The 22,695-nt window shown below is 43.2% G+C and overlaps 8 non-coding genes across 8 annotated transcripts; all 8 read left to right on the forward strand.

Moving 5' to 3' along the window:
- Window positions 1–5,548: 5,548 nt before the first annotated feature.
- LOC141217612 (U2 spliceosomal RNA) lies at window positions 5,549–5,738 on the forward strand. Its single transcript, XR_012286439.1, has one exon. It is a non-coding gene; the product is annotated as a U2 spliceosomal RNA (small nuclear RNA).
- Window positions 5,739–6,853: 1,115 nt separating this feature from the next.
- Window positions 6,854–7,044, forward strand: LOC141217564 (U2 spliceosomal RNA). Its single transcript, XR_012286395.1, has one exon. It is a non-coding gene; the product is annotated as a U2 spliceosomal RNA (small nuclear RNA).
- A 1,115-nt stretch (window positions 7,045–8,159) lies between these two features.
- Window positions 8,160–8,350, forward strand: LOC141217438 (U2 spliceosomal RNA). The gene has a single exon (XR_012286273.1). It is a non-coding gene; the product is annotated as a U2 spliceosomal RNA (small nuclear RNA).
- A 1,115-nt stretch (window positions 8,351–9,465) lies between these two features.
- LOC141217565 (U2 spliceosomal RNA) lies at window positions 9,466–9,656 on the forward strand. Its single transcript, XR_012286396.1, has one exon. It is a non-coding gene; the product is annotated as a U2 spliceosomal RNA (small nuclear RNA).
- A 1,115-nt stretch (window positions 9,657–10,771) lies between these two features.
- Window positions 10,772–10,961, forward strand: LOC141217593 (U2 spliceosomal RNA). Its single transcript, XR_012286422.1, has one exon. It is a non-coding gene; the product is annotated as a U2 spliceosomal RNA (small nuclear RNA).
- Window positions 10,962–12,076: 1,115 nt separating this feature from the next.
- LOC141217439 (U2 spliceosomal RNA) lies at window positions 12,077–12,267 on the forward strand. Its single transcript, XR_012286274.1, has one exon. It is a non-coding gene; the product is annotated as a U2 spliceosomal RNA (small nuclear RNA).
- A 1,109-nt stretch (window positions 12,268–13,376) lies between these two features.
- Window positions 13,377–13,567, forward strand: LOC141217440 (U2 spliceosomal RNA). Its single transcript, XR_012286275.1, has one exon. It is a non-coding gene; the product is annotated as a U2 spliceosomal RNA (small nuclear RNA).
- Window positions 13,568–20,013: 6,446 nt separating this feature from the next.
- On the forward strand, window positions 20,014–20,202 carry LOC141217618 (U2 spliceosomal RNA). Its single transcript, XR_012286442.1, has one exon. It is a non-coding gene; the product is annotated as a U2 spliceosomal RNA (small nuclear RNA).
- Window positions 20,203–22,695: the final 2,493 nt, after the last annotated feature.

Genomic DNA, 22,695 nt, shown 5'->3' on the forward strand with positions numbered 1-22,695 from the left:
ACCCAACCCAAAAAGTTTGGTTGATTAGTCTGTGGCATTCTGTTAAACTGTTGCTTATGGCGGTCTCTGTGAGCTTCTCAGCGACATTCAGCCAGCCAGGTATCCTGCCTGCAGTAGATGGAATGTGGCAATGGAACGCTGGCTGCGCGTGTCATAATAGGCTCTGAGCCTTTATATACCTGTGCACAGCAGCAGCCACCTTCAGTCTGCTGCTGGACAGCCAGCAGCAGCAGCAGCAGGAGAGGTATGTAATCAGGAGCCCTCCTGCTAAGGGTAGACAGCTGCTCGTTCCACCCCACCCCCCGCCTTAATTGGTTCTCCTCCCTTCCAACGGTGTTGAGGCGGGTGGGAACAGCAGGGGGTGAAGGTGCTGTGTTTAAAGAGGTGGAGTTATGCAGATCTAAAACGCGTGTATTGCAGCAGCAGCAAGCCGAAAAGTGCAGGCATGTAAGGGATCTAGAGGTTGACAACATGTCTTCTTAACGGGAGTCCAGGAGCTCATCTCCACAAATGGACTTTTCAGGATCCTTGGGTGGCTCCGTAGTTTGAAACCAATTCTGGTTATCGCTTCTCGGCCTTTTGGCTTAGATCTTGTATCTGGTCAGAAGGATCCTATAGTGTCTCCCCCTCGGCCTTGCAGCATCGCCACTTAGGTGGCTTAAGCTGCCTGCTGCTATTGGGGGGGGTCCAGAGGAAACGAGAGGTGATAATGGGCGTCAAGATTCGCTATGCCGGGACCGATGATATTCGGGTCAAAAATGCTTTTCGCATTGATATTGAGGAGTCGAAGAGGAATTTCTTTAACCTGCGGTTCTTGGTGGAAGTCGTCATCTTCAAGATTTTGAATGTTGGTCGTGGAGACATCATTTGCCTACAGGAGTTCCCAAAGAATGGCCGGTACGTTTTAGTCCTTGATCGTATGGCAGCTTGCCAGAATCTTTTCAAGACTCTAAAGGATCAGCAAGCCTTGGATCATCCGGCTCTTGATGGGCTTACATTCACGGTATTGTATACTAAGGGGGAAGTGCCAGTTGTTGTGTTTATGCACAACCCCCTTGTGGATGTGGAGGACATTACTAGATTCCTGAACCTTCATTGCAGCTATGTGTCCTACTCACACAAGGTGAGGAATGAGGTGGGCTTGTGGACTGGCAAACACAAGTTTTTTGTTCGGTTCCAGGAGGACCCCCAGGGACCTGGGGGTATCCACTACCCTCCCCTCAGTTTTGCCATCGGGAGGGATAGAGGGTATATGTTTTTTCCTGGTGCTCCGTGTTTTTGCAGGAAGTGTAAATCCTTTGGACACTACCAAGAGGACTGCACGGTGGAGAAGTTTTGTGGGAAATGCAATAAAGAGGGTCATCTGGCAATGGAGTGTACTAACTCCATGGTTTGTAATGCATGTGGCGAGGAGGGACACGCTTTCAAGGACTGTCCCCATCGTTCCAGGTCATATGCAGAGGCCGTGTCCCCACGTCCTACTACTGCCGCCACTATTGGTGAGGCGATCGAGGCAGTAAGGGACTTCATGGAAGAGATGGAGCAAGCACCCGATCCTGCTGGTGGAAGCGCTGTTGAGATAGAGCCTGCAGATATGTCAATTCTGCTTGATATGAGTGGTGAGGGAGAAGTGAGCGGTTCACTCTCCACAACGCCGGTGTTGGCTTTGGAAAGCTCAGAGGCAATTCATGAAGGTGGTGGTGGCCAGGGTGACTTCACCGGGGCTGTGGTGAGGCCCCCTGATGAGGACTCTGATGTGTCTTCTGCAAAGAAGTTCCGGCCAGATTTTTCACCTGCCAGTATTGGGAGCATCAGCCCCTTAAGTGATAGGAGCTATCCCGAGAGCTACAGTGCCTCTCCTAGGAGGTCTTTTTTGGAGGAGGGGGCCAGCATTCTCTGCTTAACATCAGGAATCGAGTTTCAAGACGAGAAAGGTTGACTCTTCGGTGGGGGGTATGTTCTTTTTTACCGAATATGGTTAAAAAATGGGCTCCAACGTGGGCTGTAGTGTACTGTCAATAAATGTAAGGCTTATAAAATCTAAGCCTAGAAGATTGGCTATACTGGAAGAACTAAAAAATCTTGGAGCAAATATTTACTGTCTGCAAGAGTGCGGAATTGAAGAGTCACCTCCTGAAAAGGACTGGGTATATGGGCATAGTATTTGGTCAGGTTCAATGACAAACAAAAATGATGGTGTGGGGATTTTGTTGGGGAATAGGGATTTAAGTTTTGAAAATTATATGGTGGTGGAGCCAGGTCGTTGTATAATGGCAGTGGTTAAGGGGAGAGGGTGGAGGGTGAAAATTGTTAACGTGTATTGTCCAATTAACAAAGGGGATAGGTTAGCACTATTAGAGAAAATACGTTTATTTTTGCCTGGAAGGATTCCAATATTATTAGTTGGTGATTTCAATTGTGTTTCTGAAGGGGAAATTGATGTCACGGGTAAGGTCCTTAATCAAATTACATCTGATTTTTCTTTTTTAGATGCAGCGGAATTTTTGAGTAAGCCACCACCGGCCACATATAGAGCTGATAGGGGAGGAATAGTGTCCAGGATTGACCGCATGCTGTATACAAATAGAGGTTTGGTGTGTAAATTTTTTAAACAGCATGTTTTTTCTTTCACAGACCATGAATGTTTGTGGGGTATGTTTGAAGGTGATAAAAAAATGGTGCATGGTGTTGGGGTATGGAAGCTAAATGTTAGGTTGTTAGAGGATGTTAGGGTTATGAGAGACTTCGAAAGTAAGTATGAATGGTGGAGGTCTAGGAAAAATAATTTTGTGGATGTGACTGTATGGTGGGATTGGGTGAAAGTGGAAATTAAGAATTTTTTTAGGAGGTGGGGTTATAAAAAAGCAGCAATTGAAAGAGGCAGATTTAAAGATTTAAATATGAGGATTGAGTGGTTACATAAAATGAGTATGAAAGGAATTGATGTTAGTGATCAACTCAGAGGAGCGAGAGATGAGATGAAGCGTGTTTTGGAAAAGCGTGGGAAGGAAATTATTTTTAGGACGAGAGTTGAGCATTTGGATATGGATGAGAAGTGTACGAGGTACTTTTTTAAAAAAATGTGCAGTAAAAAAGATGAGTTGGATGAGGTTGTAAATGATAATGGTATGACTGTGGTTGGAAGGGAAGTGTTGGATGAGGTACATAGTTTCTATAGTAGTTTATTTGAGTCTAAATGGGTGGATGGGGGTTTGAAAGAGCATGTGTTAGGTATGTTGGAGAGTCAGCTTGAATCAGGGGAACGTGAGTGTTTGAGTGAGGATATTGTTTTTGATGAGGTTAAAAAGGCGGTGGATGGTGTGAAAAAGAATAAAACACCTGGGAAAGATGGGTTGCCTGTGGAGTTTTATGTAAAAGCATGGGATGTGATTGGTGTTGATTTTGTGGAGGTATGTCAATATATGTGGATGAATGGTGTACTTTGTAATTCCATGAAAGAAGGAGTAGTTGTTTTACTATATAAGAAGGGTGAGAAAAAGAATTTGCGTAATTGGAGGCCGATTACATTACTCAATGCAGATTATAAAGTCTTTAGCAAAATTCTGGCTAACCGTATGCGTGGGGTGATTGGAAGTGTGGTTGGTGATGATCAAGTGTGCGCGGTGCCAGGTAGGTGTATGACTGATAACCTCTTGTTGTTGAGAGACGTAATTGGAGATTGTATGTTTAGGAAGGGGAAATGTATGGTTTTTTGTGTGGATTTTGAGAAAGCTTTTGATAGAGTGTCGCATGCGTTTATGTTTGAGGTGTTAGTTAGGATGGGTTTTCCTAGTGTTTTTGTGAATGCCATAAGGTGTTTGTATGATGGTGTGGTGAGTGAAGTGTTAGTGAATGGATGTTTGAGTGAGAAGGTGTGCATAAAATCAGGGGTCAGGCAGGGGTGTCCGTTGTCCCCTGTCCTGTTTATAAGTGTGATTGAGCCCCTGTTGTGCATGATTCGGAAAGAGAAAGTGATGAATGGTCTTCTGATCCCAGGGAGTGGTGGAAAGACTGTAAAGGTAATGGGGTATATGGACGATGTTGTTGTGGTGAGTGATAATATGGCTGCTATGAATCGAGCAAGGTTGCTTTTAGATTTCTTTTGTGGTGCATCTGGTTTTAGGGTGAATTGGGGGAAGTGTAGCTTTAAGTGTTTCGGGGATTCGAGTGTTAGGATGGATGGTGTGATATGTGAAGAAGGTGCTATTAAGGTTTTGGGGGTGTGGTTTAACAAAGATCTGAAAGGGAATGAGAGTTGGGATGAATGCGGTAAGAGGATTGAACAGAAGTTAAATTTTTGGAGGTTACGGGACTTGACATTGTCAGGCAAAGTCCTTATTATTAAGTCAGTGATTCTTCCTATGTTACTTTTTGTGTCAGTGGTTTTTCCAGCCCCTTATAGGGGTTTTAGGCGGATTGAGAAGCTAATTTTTACGTTTTATTGGGGAAGTAAGATGGAAAAACTTAAAAGGGAATATTTGTGTAAGTTACGTGAACATGGGGGAATGGATTTCCCAAATTTTGAATTTTGTCTTGGTTTAAATTATATTAAAACGGTGGTTGTTCTGTTAGGTAGGGATAACAAGACGGCTTTTATGATTAAATATATGGCTGGATGGATGTTGTTTGGGTTGAAATGGATGAGAAGGGATGCAAGAGTGCCTGTTTCGTTTAAATGTCCAGTGTGGTATGAGTTTGTTGAAAAATTTGTTGTCAAGCATGATTTGTTGGATGTTCCTATGGGTGATTTCAAAGTGATAAGGAATGTAAGGAGAAGGATGCGTGTTAGAGAGTTTGAATGTAACATTAGGGGCTTGAGATCGAGTGAAGCGTTGTGTGTATGGAGGAACCTGAGTATAAAAGGAATATCGAATAGGCAGCGTGATATCGTATGGATGAGTTTGCATGAGATTTTGCCTGTGAGAGAGGTACAGAAGAGGAGGGATCTGATTAGAACAGAGGTATGTCCGAGGGATGGATGTGGGGCGAGTGAAACTGTTATGCATTTGGTTTGGAATTGTGATTATGCTCAGAGTGTTTGGAAGGGAGTGGGTGGTTTATGCAAGGAACTAGCGGGCGTGAATTTTATAAATTGGAGAGTGGTAATGTTTGGGATGGGTGCAAGTAGCCGGGTGAAAGAGAGATTGTTGTGGTTGATAATGGCATGTGTAATAGAAAGTCTGTGGGACGTTAGGAATTTGTGTTTATTTAAAAGGAAAATAATCTCAGTTAATAATTGTGTTAGGATGGTTTTGTCAAGGTTATACATAGTTTATTTATGGGACAGCCGTGGCGGTGGTGGCTCTGATTCAGAAGGTTTTTGGAAAGTAAAAAAATGGAGGTCACTGGTAAAGTACCAGTAAGTCCTTGTTTAAGTGTTGTGATCTGTCTTTTTTTATGATAATGGTATGTTTTATAGTTTTTTGTCCATTCAAAAGGTATTACAACTGTTTCAGTATAAAGTTATAAATATGAAATAAAGAAAGTACCATTATGATGTAAGACTGGGCAACGTAGTATGAGTTTTTATACTATTGATTGTTGCTTGAAAAATTTTACTGAATGGTATAAAAAAAAATAAAAAATCTGTTCTTATCAGTTTAATATCTGATACGTCCCCTATCTGGGGACCATATATTAAATGGATTTTTAGAACAGGGAGATGGAAAAAGAGCTTGCTCTGTCCACTCCACGCATTGACCTGGTATTGCAGTATCTCCAGGACCGGTGCACCCCTTCTTTAATGCAGTTTCTAAAATCAGAAAGAATTGAATTCAATGTTTTTTGTTCATTTTGCTTGTTTGTCGGATTTTGGGATGGACTCTTTGGCTTTGCTTTTCTTCTCCTCATTGGATTTTTCATGTTCAAAGTTGCAGAAGCCAGATTACAAGCTCATTTTGGTTCAACTTCAGCAACTGTGCATTGCATTGCCATGTAATGTGATGCAATGCTATCTTTCTAGCTCTCCCTTTTTACTTCCTTTTGGATAAACAGACATATTAGGCAAGCATTTTGGAGCTTTCACCTAAATAACTACAGGTGGTGAGATAAGCTGCACAATATAATTGACCTTTCAGTATATTGTTGCACACACACCATCTATTTAGCAAATGCCCTTGTTATCAACAGCAGCCTTTTAAACTCACCTGAGCTAACAGGTATGTGCGCTGGTTACTCTGCTGCGCTTAAAATTTCTTTTTTGGTTTGCTACAATGCCTTTTCTGAAACGTTGTCTCCTTCTGCTGGAACACTGACTTCTTTCATTTAATGCCTGCAGACTATAAAAGAGAACCCAACCCAAAAAGTTTGGTTGATTAGTCTGTGGCATTCTGTTAAACTGTTGCTTATGGCGGTCTCTGTGAGCTTCTCAGCGACATTCAGCCAGCCAGGTATCCTGCCTGCAGTAGATGGAATGTGGCAATGGAACGCTGGCTGCGCGTGTCATAATAGGCTCTGAGCCTTTATATACCTGTGCACAGCAGCAGCCACCTTCAGTCTGCTGCTGGACAGCCAGCAGCAGCAGCAGCAGGAGAGGTATGTAATCAGGAGCCCTCCTGCTAAGGGTAGACAGCTGCTCGTTCCACCCCACCCCCCGCCTTAATTGGTTCTCCTCCCTTCCAACGGTGTTGAGGCGGGTGGGAACAGCAGGGGGTGAAGGTGCTGTGTTTAAAGAGGTGGAGTTATGCAGATCTAAAACGCGTGGATTGCAGCAGCAGCAAGCCGAAAAGTGCAGGCATGTAAGGGATCTAGAGGTTGACAACATGTCTTCTTAACGGGAGTCCAGGAGCTCATCTCCACAAATGGACTTTTCAGGATCCTTGGGTGGCTCCGTAGTTTGAAACCAATTCTGGTTATCGCTTCTCGGCCTTTTGGCTAAGATCAAGTGTAGTATCTGTTCTTATCAGTTTAATATCTGATACGTCCCCTATCTGGGGACCATATATTAAATGGATTTTTAGAACAGGGAGATGGAAAAAGAGCTTGCTCTGTCCACACCACGCATTGACCTGGTATTGCAGTATCTCCAGGACCGGTGCACCCCTTCTTTAATGCAGTTTCTAAAATCAGAAAGAATTGAATTCAATGTTTTTTGTTCATTTTGCTTGTTTGTCGGATTTTGGGATGGACTCTTTGGCTTTGCTTTTCTTCTCCTCATTGGATTTTTCATGTTCAAAGTTGCAGAAGCCAGATTACAAGCTCATTTTGGTTCAACTTCAGCAACTGTGCATTGCATTGCCATGTAATGTGATGCAATGCTATCTTTCTAGCTCTCCCTTTTTACTTCCTTTTGGATAAACAGACATATTAGGCAAGCATTTTGGAGCTTTCACCTAAATAACTACAGGTGGTGAGATAAGCTGCACAATATAATTGACCTTTCAGTATATTGTTGCACACACACCATCTATTTAGCAAATGCCCTTGTTATCAACAGCAGCCTTTTAAACTCACCTGAGCTAACAGGTATGTGCGCTGGTTACTCTGCTGCGCTTAAAATTTCTTTTTTGGTTTGCTACAATGCCTTTTCTGAAACGTTGTCTCCTTCTGCTGGAACACTGACTTCTTTCATTTAATGCCTGCAGACTATAAAAGAGAACCCAACCCAAAAAGTTTGGTTGATTAGTCTGTGGCATTCTGTTAAACTGTTGCTTATGGCGGTCTCTGTGAGCTTCTCAGCGACATTCAGCCAGCCAGGTATCCTGCCTGCAGTAGATGGAATGTGGCAATGGAACGCTGGCTGCGCGTGTCATAATAGGCTCTGAGCCTTTATATACCTGTGCACAGCAGCAGCCACCTTCAGTCTGCTGCTGGACAGCCAGCAGCAGCAGCAGCAGGAGAGGTATGTAATCAGGAGCCCTCCTGCTAAGGGTAGACAGCTGCTCGTTCCACCCCACCCCCCGCCTTAATTGGTTCTCCTCCCCTCCAACGGTGTTGAGGCGGGTGGGAACAGCAGGGGGTGAAGGTGCTGTGTTTAAAGAGGTGGAGTTATGCAGATCTAAAACGCGTGGATTGCAGCAGCAGCAAGCCGAAAAGTGCAGGCATGTAAGGGATCTAGAGGTTGACAACATGTCTTCTTAACGGGAGTCCAGGAGCTCATCTCCACAAATGGACTTTTCAGGATCCTTGGGTGGCTCCGTAGTTTGAAACCAATTCTGGTTATCGCTTCTCGGCCTTTTGGCTAAGATCAAGTGTAGTATCTGTTCTTATCAGTTTAATATCTGATACGTCCCCTATCTGGGGACCATATATTAAATGGATTTTTAGAACAGGGAGATGGAAAAAGAGCTTGCTCTGTCCACTCCACGCATTGACCTGGTATTGCAGTATCTCCAGGACCGGTGCACCCCTTCTTTAATGCAGTTTCTAAAATCAGAAAGAATTGAATTCAATGTTTTTTGTTCATTTTGCTTGTTTGTCGGATTTTGGGATGGACTCTTTGGCTTTGCTTTTCTTCTCCTCATTGGATTTTTCATGTTCAAAGTTGCAGAAGCCAGATTACAAGCTCATTTTGGTTCAACTTCAGCAACTGTGCATTGCATTGCCATGTAATGTGATGCAATGCTATCTTTCTAGCTCTCCCTTTTTACTTCCTTTTGGATAAACAGACATATTAGGCAAGCATTTTGGAGCTTTCACCTAAATAACTACAGGTGGTGAGATAAGCTGCACAATATAATTGACCTTTCAGTATATTGTTGCACACACACCATCTATTTAGCAAATGCCCTTGTTATCAACAGCAGCCTTTTAAACTCACCTGAGCTAACAGGTATGTGCGCTGGTTACTCTGCTGCGCTTAAAATTTCTTTTTTGGCTTGCTACAATGCCTTTTCTGAAACGTTGTCTCCTTCTGCTGGAACACTGACTTCTTTCATTTAATGCCTGCAGACTATAAAAGAGAACCCAACCCAAAAAGTTTGGTTGATTAGTCTGTGGCATTCTGTTAAACTGTTGCTTATGGCGGTCTCTGTGAGCTTCTCAGCGACATTCAGCCAGCCAGGTATCCTGCCTGCAGTAGATGGAATGTGGCAATGGAACGCTGGCTGCGCGTGTCATAATAGGCTCTGAGCCTTTATATACCTGTGCACAGCAGCAGCCACCTTCAGTCTGCTGCTGGACAGCCAGCAGCAGCAGCAGCAGGAGAGGTATGTAATCAGGAGCCCTCCTGCTAAGGGTAGACAGCTGCTCGTTCCACCCCACCCCCCGCCTTAATTGGTTCTCCTCCCTTCCAACGGTGTTGAGGCGGGTGGGAACAGCAGGGGGTGAAGGTGCTGTGTTTAAAGAGGTGGAGTTATGCAGATCTAAAACGCGTGGATTGCAGCAGCAGCAAGCCGAAAAGTGCAGGCATGTAAGGGATCTAGAGGTTGACAACATGTCTTCTTAACGGGAGTCCAGGAGCTCATCTCCACAAATGGACTTTTCAGGATCCTTGGGTGGCTCCGTAGTTTGAAACCAATTCTGGTTATCGCTTCTCGGCCTTTTGGCTAAGATCAAGTGTAGTATCTGTTCTTATCAGTTTAATATCTGATACGTCCCCTATCTGGGGACCATATATTAAATGGATTTTTAGAACAGGGAGATGGAAAAAGAGCTTGCTCTGTCCACACCACGCATTGACCTGGTATTGCAGTATCTCCAGGACCGGTGCACCCCTTCTTTAATGCAGTTTCTAAAATCAGAAAGAATTGAATTCAATGTTTTTTGTTCATTTTGCTTGTTTGTCGGATTTTGGGATGGACTCTTTGGCTTTGCTTTTCTTCTCCTCATTGGATTTTTCATGTTCAAAGTTGCAGAAGCCAGATTACAAGCTCATTTTGGTTCAACTTCAGCAACTGTGCATTGCATTGCCATGTAATGTGATGCAATGCTATCTTTCTAGCTCTCCCTTTTTACTTCCTTTTGGATAAACAGACATATTAGGCAAGCATTTTGGAGCTTTCACCTAAATAACTACAGGTGGTGAGATAAGCTGCACAATATAATTGACCTTTCAGTATATTGTTGCACACACACCATCTATTTAGCAAATGCCCTTGTTATCAACAGCAGCCTTTTAAACTCACCTGAGCTAACAGGTATGTGCGCTGGTTACTCTGCTGCGCTTAAAATTTCTTTTTTGGTTTGCTACAATGCCTTTTCTGAAACGTTGTCTCCTTCTGCTGGAACACTGACTTCTTTCATTTAATGCCTGCAGACTATAAAAGAGAACCCAACCCAAAAAGTTTGGTTGATTAGTCTGTGGCATTCTGTTAAACTGTTGCTTATGGCGGTCTCTGTGAGCTTCTCAGCGACATTCAGCCAGCCAGGTATCCTGCCTGCAGTAGATGGAATGTGGCAATGGAACGCTGGCTGCGCGTGTCATAATAGGCTCTGAGCCTTTATATACCTGTGCACAGCAGCAGCCACCTTCAGTCTGCTGCTGGACAGCCAGCAGCAGCAGCAGCAGGAGAGGTATGTAATCAGGAGCCCTCCTGCTAAGGGTAGACAGCTGCTCGTTCCACCCCACCCCCCGCCTTAATTGGTTCTCCTCCCTTCCAACGGTGTTGAGGCGGGTGGGAACAGCAGGGGGTGAAGGTGCTGTGTTTAAAGAGGTGGAGTTATGCAGATCTAAAACGCGTGGATTGCAGCAGCAGCAAGCCGAAAAGTGCAGGCATGTAAGGGATCTAGAGGTTGACAACATGTCTTCTTAACGGGAGTCCAGGAGCTCATCTCCACAAATGGACTTTTCAGGATCCTTGGGTGGCTCCGTAGTTTGAAACCAATTCTGGTTATCGCTTCTCGGCCTTTTGGCTAAGATCAAGTGTAGTATCTGTTCTTATCAGTTTAATATCTGATACGTCCCCTATCTGGGACCATATATTAAATGGATTTTTAGAACAGGGAGATGGAAAAAGAGCTTGCTCTGTCCACACCACGCATTGACCTGGTATTGCAGTATCTCCAGGACCGGTGCACCCCTTCTTTAATGCAGTTTCTAAAATCAGAAAGAATTGAATTCAATGTTTTTTGTTCATTTTGCTTGTTTGTCGGATTTTGGGATGGACTCTTTGGCTTTGCTTTTCTTCTCCTCATTGGATTTTTCATGTTCAAAGTTGCAGAAGCCAGATTACAAGCTCATTTTGGTTCAACTTCAGCAACTGTGCATTGCATTGCCATGTAATGTGATGCAATGCTATCTTTCTAGCTCTCCCTTTTTACTTCCTTTTGGATAAACAGACATATTAGGCAAGCATTTTGGAGCTTTCACCTAAATAACTACAGGTGGTGAGATAAGCTGCACAATATAATTGACCTTTCAGTATATTGTTGCACACACACCATCTATTTAGCAAATGCCCTTGTTATCAACAGCAGCCTTTTAAACTCACCTGAGCTAACAGGTATGTGCGCTGGTTACTCTGCTGCGCTTAAAATTTCTTTTTTGGTTTGCTACAATGCCTTTTCTGAAACGTTGTCTCCTTCTGCTGGAACACTGACTTCTTTCATTTAATGCCTGCAGACTATAAAAGAGAACCCAACCCAAAAAGTTTGGTTGATTAGTCTGTGGCATTCTGTTAAACTGTTGCTTATGGCGGTCTCTGTGAGCTTCTCAGCGACATTCAGCCAGCCAGGTATCCTGCCTGCAGTAGATGGAATGTGGCAATGGAACGCTGGCTGCGCGTGTCATAATAGGCTCTGAGCCTTTATATACCTGTGCACAGCAGCAGCCACCTTCAGTCTGCTGCTGGACAGCCAGCAGCAGCAGCAGCAGGAGAGGTATGTAATCAGGAGCCCTCCTGCTAAGGGTAGACAGCTGCTCGTTCCACCCCACCCCCCGCCTTAATTGGTTCTCCTCCCCTCCAACGGTGTTGAGGCGGGTGGGAACAGCAGGGGGTGAAGGTGCTGTGTTTAAAGAGGTGGAGTTATGCAGATCTAAAACGCGTGGATTGCAGCAGCAGCAAGCCGAAAAGTGCAGGCATGTAAGGGATCTAGAGGTTGACAACATGTCTTCTTAACGGGAGTCCAGGAGCTCATCTCCACAAATGGACTTTTCAGGATCCTTGGGTGGCTCCGTAGTTTGAAACCAATTCTGGTTATCGCTTCTCGGCCTTTTGGCTAAGATCAAGTGTAGTATCTGTTCTTATCAGTTTAATATCTGATACGTCCCCTATCTGGGGACCATATATTAAATGGATTTTTAGAACAGGGAGATGGAAAAAGAGCTTGCTCTGTCCACTCCACGCATTGACCTGGTATTGCAGTATCTCCAGGACCGGTGCACCCCTTCTTTAATGCAGTTTCTAAAATCAGAAAGAATTGAATTCAATGTTTTTTGTTCATTTTGCTTGTTTGTCGGATTTTGGGATGGACTCTTTGGCTTTGCTTTTCTTCTCCTCATTGGATTTTTCATGTTCAAAGTTGCAGAAGCCAGATTACAAGCTCATTTTGGTTCAACTTCAGCAACTGTGCATTGCATTGCCATGTAATGTGATGCAATGCTATCTTTCTAGCTCTCCCTTTTTACTTCCTTTTGGATAAACAGACATATTAGGCAAGCATTTTGGAGCTTTCACCTAAATAACTACAGGTGGTGAGATAAGCTGCACAATATAATTGACCTTTCAGTATATTGTTGCACACACACCATCTATTTAGCAAATGCCCTTGTTATGAACAGCAGCCTTTTAAACTCACCTGAGCTAACAGGTATGTGCGCTGGTTACTCTGCTGCGCTTAAAATTTCTTTTTTGGTTTGCTACAATGCCTTTTCTGAAACGTTGTCTCCTTCTGCTGGAACACTGACTTCTTTCATTTAATGCCTGCAGACTATAAAAGAGAACCCAACCCAAAAAGTTTGGTTGATTAGTCTGTGGCATTCTGTTAAACTGTTGCTTATGGCGGTCTCTGTGAGCTTCTCAGCGACATTCAGCCAGCCAGGTATCCTGCCTGCAGTAGATGGAATGTGGCAATGGAACGCTGGCTGCGCGTGTCATAATAGGCTCTGAGCCTTTATATACCTGTGCACAGCAGCAGCCACCTTCAGTCTGCTGCTGGACAGCCAGCAGCAGCAGGAGAGGTATGTAATCAGGAGCCCTCCTGCTAAGGGTAGACAGCTGCTCGTTCCACCCCACCCCCCGCCTTAATTGGTTCTCCTCCCTTCCAACGGTGTTGAGGCGGGTGGGAACAGCAGGGGGTGAAGGTGCTGTGTTTAAAGAGGTAGAGTTATGCAGATCTAAAACGCGTGGATTGCAGCAGCAGCAAGCCGAAAAGTGCAGGCATGTAAGGGATCTAGAGGTTGACAACATGTCTTCTTAACGGGAGTCCAGGAGCTCATCTCCACAAATGGACTTTTCAGGATCCTTGGGTGGCTCCGTAGTTTGAAACCAATTCTGGTTATCGCTTCTCGGCCTTTTGGCTAAGATCAAGTGTAGTATCTGTTCTTATCAGTTTAATATCTGATACGTCCCCTATCTGGGGACCATATATTAAATGGATTTTTAGAACAGGGAGATGGAAAAAGAGCTTGCTCTGTCCACTCCACGCATTGACCTGGTATTGCAGTATCTCCAGGACCGGTGCACCCCTTCTTTAATGCAGTTTCTAAAATCAGAAAGAATTGAATTCAATGTTTTTTGTTCATTTTGCTTGTTTGTCGGATTTTGGGATGGACTCTTTGGCTTTGCTTTTCTTCTCCTCATTGGATTTTTCATGTTCAAAGTTGCAGAACCCAGATTACAAGCTCATTTTGGTTCAACTTCAGCAACTGTGCATTGCATTGCCATGTAATGTGATGCAATGCTATCTTTCTAGCTCTCCCTTTTTACTTCCTTTTGGATAAACAGACATATTAGGCAAGCATTTTGGAGCTTTCACCTAAATAACTACAGGTGGTGAGATAAGCTGCACAATATAATTGACCTTTCAGTATATTGTTGCACACACACCATCTATTTAGCAAATGCCCTTGTTATCAACAGCAGCCTTTTAAACTCACCTGAGCTAACAGGTATGTGCGCTGGTTACTCTGCTGCGCTTAAAATTTCTTTTTTGGTTTGCTACAATGCCTTTTCTGAAACGTTGTCTCCTTCTGCTGGAACACTGACTTCTTTCATTTAATGCCTGCAGACTATAAAAGAGAACCCAACCCAAAAAGTTTGGTTGATTAGTCTGTGGCATTCTGTTAAACTGTTGCTTATGGCGGTCTCTGTGAGCTTCTCAGCGACATTCAGCCAGCCAGGTATCCTGCCTGCAGTAGATGGAATGTGGCAATGGAACGCTGGCTGCGCGTGTCATAATAGGCTCTGAGCCTTTATATACCTGTGCACAGCAGCAGCCACCTTCAGTCTGCTGCTGGACAGCCAGCAGCAGCAGCAGCAGGAGAGGTATGTAATCAGGAGCCCTCCTGCTAAGGGTAGACAGCTGCTCGTTCCACCCCACCCCCCGCCTTAATTGGTTCTCCTCCCTTCCAACGGTGTTGAGGCGGGTGGGAACAGCAGGGGGTGAAGGTGCTGTGTTTAAAGAGGTGGAGTTATGCAGATCTAAAACGCGTGGATTGCAGCAGCAGCAAGCCGAAAAGTGCAGGCATGTAAGGGATCTAGAGGTTGACAACATGTCTTCTTAACGGGAGTCCAGGAGCTCATCTCCACAAATGGACTTTTCAGGATCCTTGGGTGGCTCCGTAGTTTGAAACCAATTCTGGTTATCGCTTCTCGGCCTTATGGCTGCGATCTAGTGTTGGTTTTACTGGCATTGGTTGTAGTTGGAAGGTGCCTGGGGTACCCCGCCTCTTGGCCTTGGGTTCGGGTCCCACTCTTGTAGTGGGGCTTAGGCCCTTGCTGCTATAATGAGGTGGGCTTAGTCCCTGGGCAACGGGTTGCGATCCCAGCTGTACAGTCCTAGGATTGTTCAGCGACTCCTTAGTTGCGGAAATCCCCCATTATTGGTTGCGGAAGTCCCCGTTTTCCTGTTGCGGAAATCCTTGTTTCACCATGGATTCAGATCCAGGTGAAATTCCGACCTATGCCCGGTTACGGCATACGGTGCGGTTTTACTTCCATGAAGGAGGTAAAGATAACAGAGGTTTACGTTTTATTGTGAATGATCTTCTTGTGAAATTTTTTTCAATCCAGAAATCCGAGATCCTTGCAATCCAAGACTACCCGAAGCGTGGTGTATACGATGTCACATTCACTGAAAAAGGTATCCACCAAGATTTTTGCCGTAAAATGAATGATCCTGATATAATTTACCAGAGAAAGCCAATCTTTAAAGGTGTTAAAATTGTCGAACATGAATTAGATGTGATAAAAACTGTAATTGTTAAAATTTACTCTCCTTATACAAAAGAAAGCGATGTTATTTCATTTTTATCCAATTATTTCAGCAAAGTGGTAAGCCATGGAAAAGTTATGAATGAGTGCGGAGTTTGGGCGTGTAAGTGGAAATTTACGGTGACATCTATTAAGGACCCTTCAAGCCCGGGGGGCATAAGACTTCCCCCAGCACGTTTTAGAATTGGAAACACGAATGGTGACCTCTTTTTTAATGGGATGCCGGCATTCTGTAGGAAATGCAAAAAATACGGCCATTCTAACTGTGACATTACTTGTGTAGCCTGTGGGAGCAAAGACCATAAAACTGAAAATTGTACAACTGGAATTTTTTGTAGCAACTGTGTTTCCAGAGGTCATGCTTTTTCTCATTGTCCTTTTAGGAATACCTCAAAGAGAGCTCAAGCTGGGCAAACAGAGAGACCTTCACCCCCTGAACCAGAAAAGCCCTCACCCCCTGACCAACCCTCGGCTGGTTCGGACAAGCCCGCGGAGGAGAATGAGGGGGAGAGTATGGAAATACCGACCGAGGATGGTGAGCCATGGTGTACTGTTGGAAACTCGAAGCAAAAGAGGGAACGGCGTGGTAACCCACAAACAGAAACCCCTGCGGAGGGACCGAGGGTGGGTGCTACAGGCCAATCCTCACCTTCGAATCCTCCTGGGAATACTCAAGGGCGCGAACAGTCTGGGCCAAAAAAACGCAGGTTGCACGGAGTGGATAGGGCACCTAAGGAAGTACCCCCACCGGAACCCCCGGATGGAAGTGGGAAACCTCAAACGGTGCCTTTACAGGGTGAGGAGGTTGCCAATGTCCCACCCCCTTCAGAAATGGAGGGGGAGATGGAGATGGCTGACTCAGTGATCCTGGAAACTCCTGAAAATAAGTGGTCAACGTCTGAGACGCATGTGCTCGATACGATTCCCCCAGATGGTGCCTCGATAGGGGTCCAAATGGGGGTTCGTGAGCAAAGAGGCAGGCAATACGACCAAGCAGAGTTGGACAGAATGGAACAAGAGTATATCCTGGGAGGTCTACGGTCTGGGACACTAACAGATGAGGAGTCCCCCGTGACGGGCTCTCTGTTGACGATCAATGATCCCTCATCTCCTGGAATAGAAATATAAACCAGCTGAGGTAAGAGTTTGAAAGAATGCTAAATTTCCTTTTTTTCTCTTATGGCAGGGATTAGCGGTTTTTCTCTTAACGCTAGAGGGTTGAAAACTAAGACCAGAAGAGTTGCTCTCTTTGATTTTTTATCCTCTCTAACAGCTACAGTTTTCTTTTTACAGGAATGCTGCATCCCACACAGTTTAAATTATACAGAATATGAGACTGATTGGGCACATGGACCCTCAGTATGGTCAGGATCAAACGGGTCCAGGTCAGCAGGGGTCGCCATTCTTTTTAAAGGGAATGTTTTTATTGACTCTGTTCAAGAGGTTTTACCAGGTAGAATTTTATTAGTAAAAGCTTTTATTGATGGTTTTAAATGGCAATTTTTAAACTTTTATGGAGCCACAGATAAGCAAGAAAGAGCTGATATGTTGAATATGTTACCCTTATTTATTAATGATTCTGTCCCTCTTATTTTATCAGGAGATTTTAATTGCATTTTAGGTGGAGAAAAAAGGTTCTCAAGCTCCACAAGTAGGAATTATGATAAAACGTCTTTTATGTTAAAAAATGTCATACAAGATTTTAATTTAACAGATGTTTTTAAGGAGTGTAATAAAGACTTGCCTGCAGAGGAATGGGTAACCTGGAGCAACGTGAATTGTAGCTCCAGGATTGATTTTATTTTCTGCTCTAAAAATGTATTGCCTTTTAAATGTGAGCTTTTATCTAATGTTTTTTCTGATCACAAACTTTTATCCTTTTATGTGAAATGTAATGATTTTAAGAAAAAAGGAAAAGGTACCTGGAAGTTAAACATTTCCCTTTTAGAAGACCCCCAAGTTTTATCTGATTTTACTGAATTTTATTTACATTTTAAAAGAATAAGAGACCCCCATATCCCTATAAGTAGGTGGTGGGAAAAGATGAAAAAGAACATAAGAGATTTTTTTATGAAGGTTGGGGTCCAGAAAGCTAAAGAGAAAAGAGAATTTTATTGCCAACTCAACACTAGATTGGAGACCTTATATAAATTGAAGAGCCATGAGATTGAAGTAGATAAAGAAATTAGTGACTTAAAAAGTGAAATTCAGCATACCTTAGAACAGAGAGGTAAAGAGTTAATTTTCCATGCAAAGGTCCAACATGTTGAAAATAATGAAACCTGTTCACGATATTTTTTTAAATGTATGGTGAAAAATCGTGTTTTTATTGAATCAATGGAAGGTAAACAAGACATAGAGGGTATTTTAGCTAAAGTGCATGAATTTTATTCCGAGCTTTTTAACACAAAATCTGTTGATGACCATTTTATGAAAAGTACTTTGGATGAAATTACAACTGTTTTAGACCCTGTCTCACAAGATGTTTTATTACAGAGTCTAACTGAAGATGAGATATCTGAGACCATAAGAAGCTTTAAGTCTGGTAAAGTACCGGGGCCTGATGGTATACCCATAGAATTTTATAAGGTTTTTTATGATATTTTACAGGAGGATTTATTTTATGTTTTTAACGAGGTTTTTAATACAAAAACCCTACCGAACTCCTGGAAGAAAGGTGAGGTCTCCCTTATATACAAAAAGGAAGACAAAACGCAACTAAGAAATTGGAGACCTATCACCCTTCTAAATTGTGATTACAAAATAATGGCAAAAATTTGTGCAAATAGACTTAAAAAGGTAATAGGTAACATAATCCACCCAAACCAAGTGTGTGGCATACCAGGAAGGAGTGTTTGGAAAAATTTGAATCTAATCAAAGATGTAATAGATGACACAAAGTCGAGGGGAAGTAAGCTGGCAGTCCTGTCTCTCGACTTTGAAAAAGCATTTGATAGAGTGTCACACCAATTCCTTTTTAATGTTTTAGCTAAAATGGGTATACCAGAAGGTTTTTTATGCTCTCTCAAAGCATTTTATCATGGTTGCACTAGTAAGGTTTTAGTAAATGGTTTTAAGACAAGTGATGTGTTTTTAAATTCTGGTGTAAAACAAGGTTGCCCTCTGTCCCCCTTGTTATTTATTTGTGCCCTTGAACCCCTACTCAGTGTCTTAAGGAGAGACAAGCAAATCTGAGGCGTCCATTTGCCAGGTGGGGGAGGGCTAGAAGCAAAAGTTACTGGATATATGGATGATGTAGCCATAACATGTAAAGATGACCTGTCTATCCGGAAAACACTACGGCAAGTGGAATACTTCTGTGGTGGATCTGGTTTTAAAGTAAATTTTAACAAAAGCTGTATTTTAAATGTGGGGAATATGATTTTAAATGATGTACCGGTTCCTGAATGTGACTCTGTAAAGATTCTAGGTGTGATTTTTAACGAAACAAACAAAGGTAAAGAAAGCTGGGATCTTGTGGCACAAAAGGTAAATCAAAAACTATGTATGTGGAGGTTGAGGAAATTAACAATGGAAGGGAAGGTACTAGTTATAAAAATGGTAATTGTGCCTTTGTTATTGTACTTAAGTTTGGTGTTTCCCCCCCCCACACATACCTTTACGAAAATAATCAAAGCTTGTTTCACTTTTTTCTGGAGCTCCAAGATGGAGAAATTGAAAAGAGAGTTAGTGGTCAAGCCTAAAGAGAAAGGCGGTAAAGATTTCCCCGATTTTAGAGCTTTTGTTTTAATAAGATTTTTTGTTTTATGTTTTAATGCACTGTCGAAAAATAGTTATTGGTCATATTTCATCCGTTTTAACACAGGTTATTTTATGAAACGTCATGGATGGTTTGAAACAGTTTTAAGTTCCCCATATGCTCTTAATACACCAGAAAGCTATAAGATTTTAGGAACTATTGTAAACACGTATGACTTAAAAGGGAAAAGTGCAGAAGACTTAAGAGATAGCAAGATGATTTTAAATGGTTTCAAACAAAAGGAATCAATTGTACAGATTGGGAATTTTAATGATAATAAATGTACTGACATATGGAAAGTTATTAATGAACCCTATCTTTTTAATTCCCAGAAGGACCTGGCCTGGAGCTGTGTGCATGATTGTCTTCCATGTCGGGCATTCCAACACCGAAGAGGCCTCGTGAGAACTGCCAGATGTCCAAGACAAAGATGCCTCGGAGATGAGACTGTTTTACATGTTTTATGGACTTGTCACTTTGCACGACAAACATGGACTACAATATTTCCTTTGCTTCAAAAAATGACAAACATTAAGGATCTTACTTTTGAAACTGTCTTATTTGGTCGTGTGGAGTGCCCCAACGCCAGCAAGAGGATCATCGCATGGAAGACAATCAGTACCATCAAAGAAGCTCTATGGAAGGCCAGGAACATCCTTCTTTTTAAACACGATGTTTTATCTGTGAAAGATGTTTTAGAGTTGGCTTTTAGTGAAATGTATATGTATTATTTATTGGATAAAAAGAGAAATGTAATTTTATCAAAACAATGGCTGGTAAAAGAATGGAACACAGCAATCTAAACACATTGTCTGTATTTTAATGTAATTTTACTGCCTTATTGAACTGAAATCAATTTATGTACGAATGCATTTTAAAATGTAATGATTTTATGTTCATATCTAATGTATTGTAATTAAGTTTTATCCAATAAACGGGTGTACCTATGTTTGGGTACATTCCAAGTCAAAAAAAAAATCTGTTCTTATCAGTTTAATATCTGATACGTCCCCTATCTGGGGACCATATATTAAACGGATTTTTAGAACAGGGAGATGGAAAAAGAGCTTGCTCTGTCCACTCCACGCATTGACCTGGTATTGCAGTATCTCCAGGACCGGTGCACCCCTTCTTTAATGCAGTTTCTAAAATCAGAAAGAATTGAATTCAATGTTTTTTGTTCATTTTGCTTGTTTGTCGGATTTTGGGATGGACTCTTTGGCTTTGCTTTTCTTCTCCTCATTGGATTTTTCATGTTCAAAGTTGCAGAAGCCAGATTACAAGCTCATTTTGGTTCAACTTCAGCAACTGTGCATTGCATTGCCATGTAATGTGATGCAATGCTATCTTTCTAGCTCTCCCTTTTTACTTCCTTTTGGATAAACAGACATATTAGGCAAGCATTTTGGAGCTTTCACCTAAATAACTACAGGTGGTGAGATAAGCTGCACAATATAATTGACCTTTCAGTATATTGTTGCACACACACCATCTATTTAGCAAATGCCCTTGTTATCAACAGCAGCCTTTTAAACTCACCTGAGCTAACAGGTATGTGCGCTGGTTACTCTGCTGCGCTTAAAATTTCTTTTTTGGTTTGCTACAATGCCTTTTCTGAAACGTTGTCTCCTTCTGCTGGAACACTGACTTCTTTCATTTAATGCCTGCAGACTATAAAAGAGAACCCAACCCAAAAAGTTTGGTTGATTAGTCTGTGGCATTCTGTTAAACTGTTGCTTATGGCGGTCTCTGTGAGCTTCTCAGCGACATTCAGCCAGCCAGGTATCCTGCCTGCAGTAGATGGAATGTGGCAATGGAACGCTGGCTGCGCGTGTCATAATAGGCTCTGAGCCTTTATATACCTGTGCACAGCAGCAGCCACCTTCAGTCTGCTGCTGGACAGCCAGCAGCAGCAGCAGCAGCAGGAGAGGTATGTAATCAGGAGCCCTCCTGCTAAGGGTAGACAGCTGCTCGTTCCACCCCACCCCCCGCCTTAATTGGTTCTCCTCCCTTCCAACGGTGTTGAGGCGGGTGGGAACAGCAGGGGGTGAAGGTGCTGTGTTTAAAGAGGTGGAGTTATGCAGATCTAAAACGCGTGGATTGCAGCAGCAGCAAGCCGAAAAGTGCAGGCATGTAAGGGATCTAGAGGTTGACAACATGTCTTCTTAACGGGAGTCCAGGAGCTCATCTCCACAAATGGACTTTTCAGGATCCTTGGGTGGCTCCGTAGTTTGAAACCAATTCTGGTTATCGCTTCTCGGCCTTATGGCTGCGATCTAGTGTTGGTTTTACTGGCATTGGTTGTAGTTGGAAGGTGCCTGGGGTACCCCGCCTCTTGGCCTTGGGTTCGGGTCCCACTCTTGTAGTGGGGCTTAGGCCCTTGCTGCTATAATGAGGTGGGCTTAGTCCCTGGGCAACGGGTTGCGATCCCAGCTGTACAGTCCTAGGATTGTTCAGCGACTCCTTAGTTGCGGAAATCCCCCATTATTGGTTGCGGAAATCCCCGTTTTCCTGTTGCGGAAATCCTTGTTTCACCATGGATTCAGATCCAGGTGAAATTCCGACCTATGCCCGGTTACGGCATACGGTGCGGTTTTACTTCCATGAGGGAGGTAAAGATAACAGAGGTTTACGTTTTATTGTGGATGATCTTCTTGTGAAATTTTTTTCAATCCAGAAATCCGAGATCCTTGCAATCCAAGACTACCCGAAGCGTGGTGTATACGATGTCACATTCACTGAAAAAGGTATCCACCAAGATTTTTGCCGTAAAATGAATGATCCTGATATAATTTACCAGAGAAAGCCAATCTTTAAAGGTGTTAAAATTGTCGAACATGAATTAGATGTGATAAAAACTGTAATTGTTAAAATTTACTCTCCTTATACAAAAGAAAGCGATGTTATTTCATTTTTATCCAATTATTTCAGCAAAGTGGTAAGCCATGGAAAAGTTATGAATGAGTGCGGAGTTTGGGCGTGTAAGTGGAAATTTACGGTGACATGTATTAAGGACCCTTCAAGCCCGGGGGGCATAAGACTTCCCCCAGCACGTTTTAGAATTGGAAACACGAATAGTGACCTCTTTTTTAATGGGATGCCGGCATTCTGTAGGAAATGCAAAAAATACGGCCATTCTAACTGTGACATTACTTGTGTAGCCTGTGGGAGCAAAGACCATAAAACTGAAAATTGTACAACTGGAATTTTTTGTAGCAACTGTGTTTCCAGAGGTCATGCTTTTTCTCATTGTCCTTTTAGGAATACCTCAAAGAGAGCTCAAGCTGGGCAAACAGAGAGACCTTCACCCCCTGAACCAGAAAAGCCCTCACCCCCTGACCAACCCTCGGCTGGTTCGGACAAGCCCGCGGAGGAGAATGAGGGGGAGAGTATGGAAATACCGACCGAGGATGGTGAGCCATGGTGTACTGTTGGAAACTCGAAGCAAAAGAGGGAACGGCGTGGTAACCCACAAACAGAAACCCCTGCGGAGGGACCGAGGGTGGGTGCTACAGGCCAATCCTCACCTTCGAATCCTCCTGGGAATACTCAAGGGCGCGAACAGTCTGGGCCAAAAAAACGCAGGTTGCACGGAGTGGATAGGGCACCTAAGGAAGTACCCCC

This window comes from Phyllobates terribilis, unplaced genomic scaffold, assembly GCF_046119375.1.
Source record: "Phyllobates terribilis strain yellow unplaced genomic scaffold, ASM4611937v1 Scaffold_241__1_contigs__length_2998254, whole genome shotgun sequence".
NCBI lineage: Eukaryota > Metazoa > Chordata > Amphibia > Anura > Dendrobatidae > Phyllobates > Phyllobates terribilis.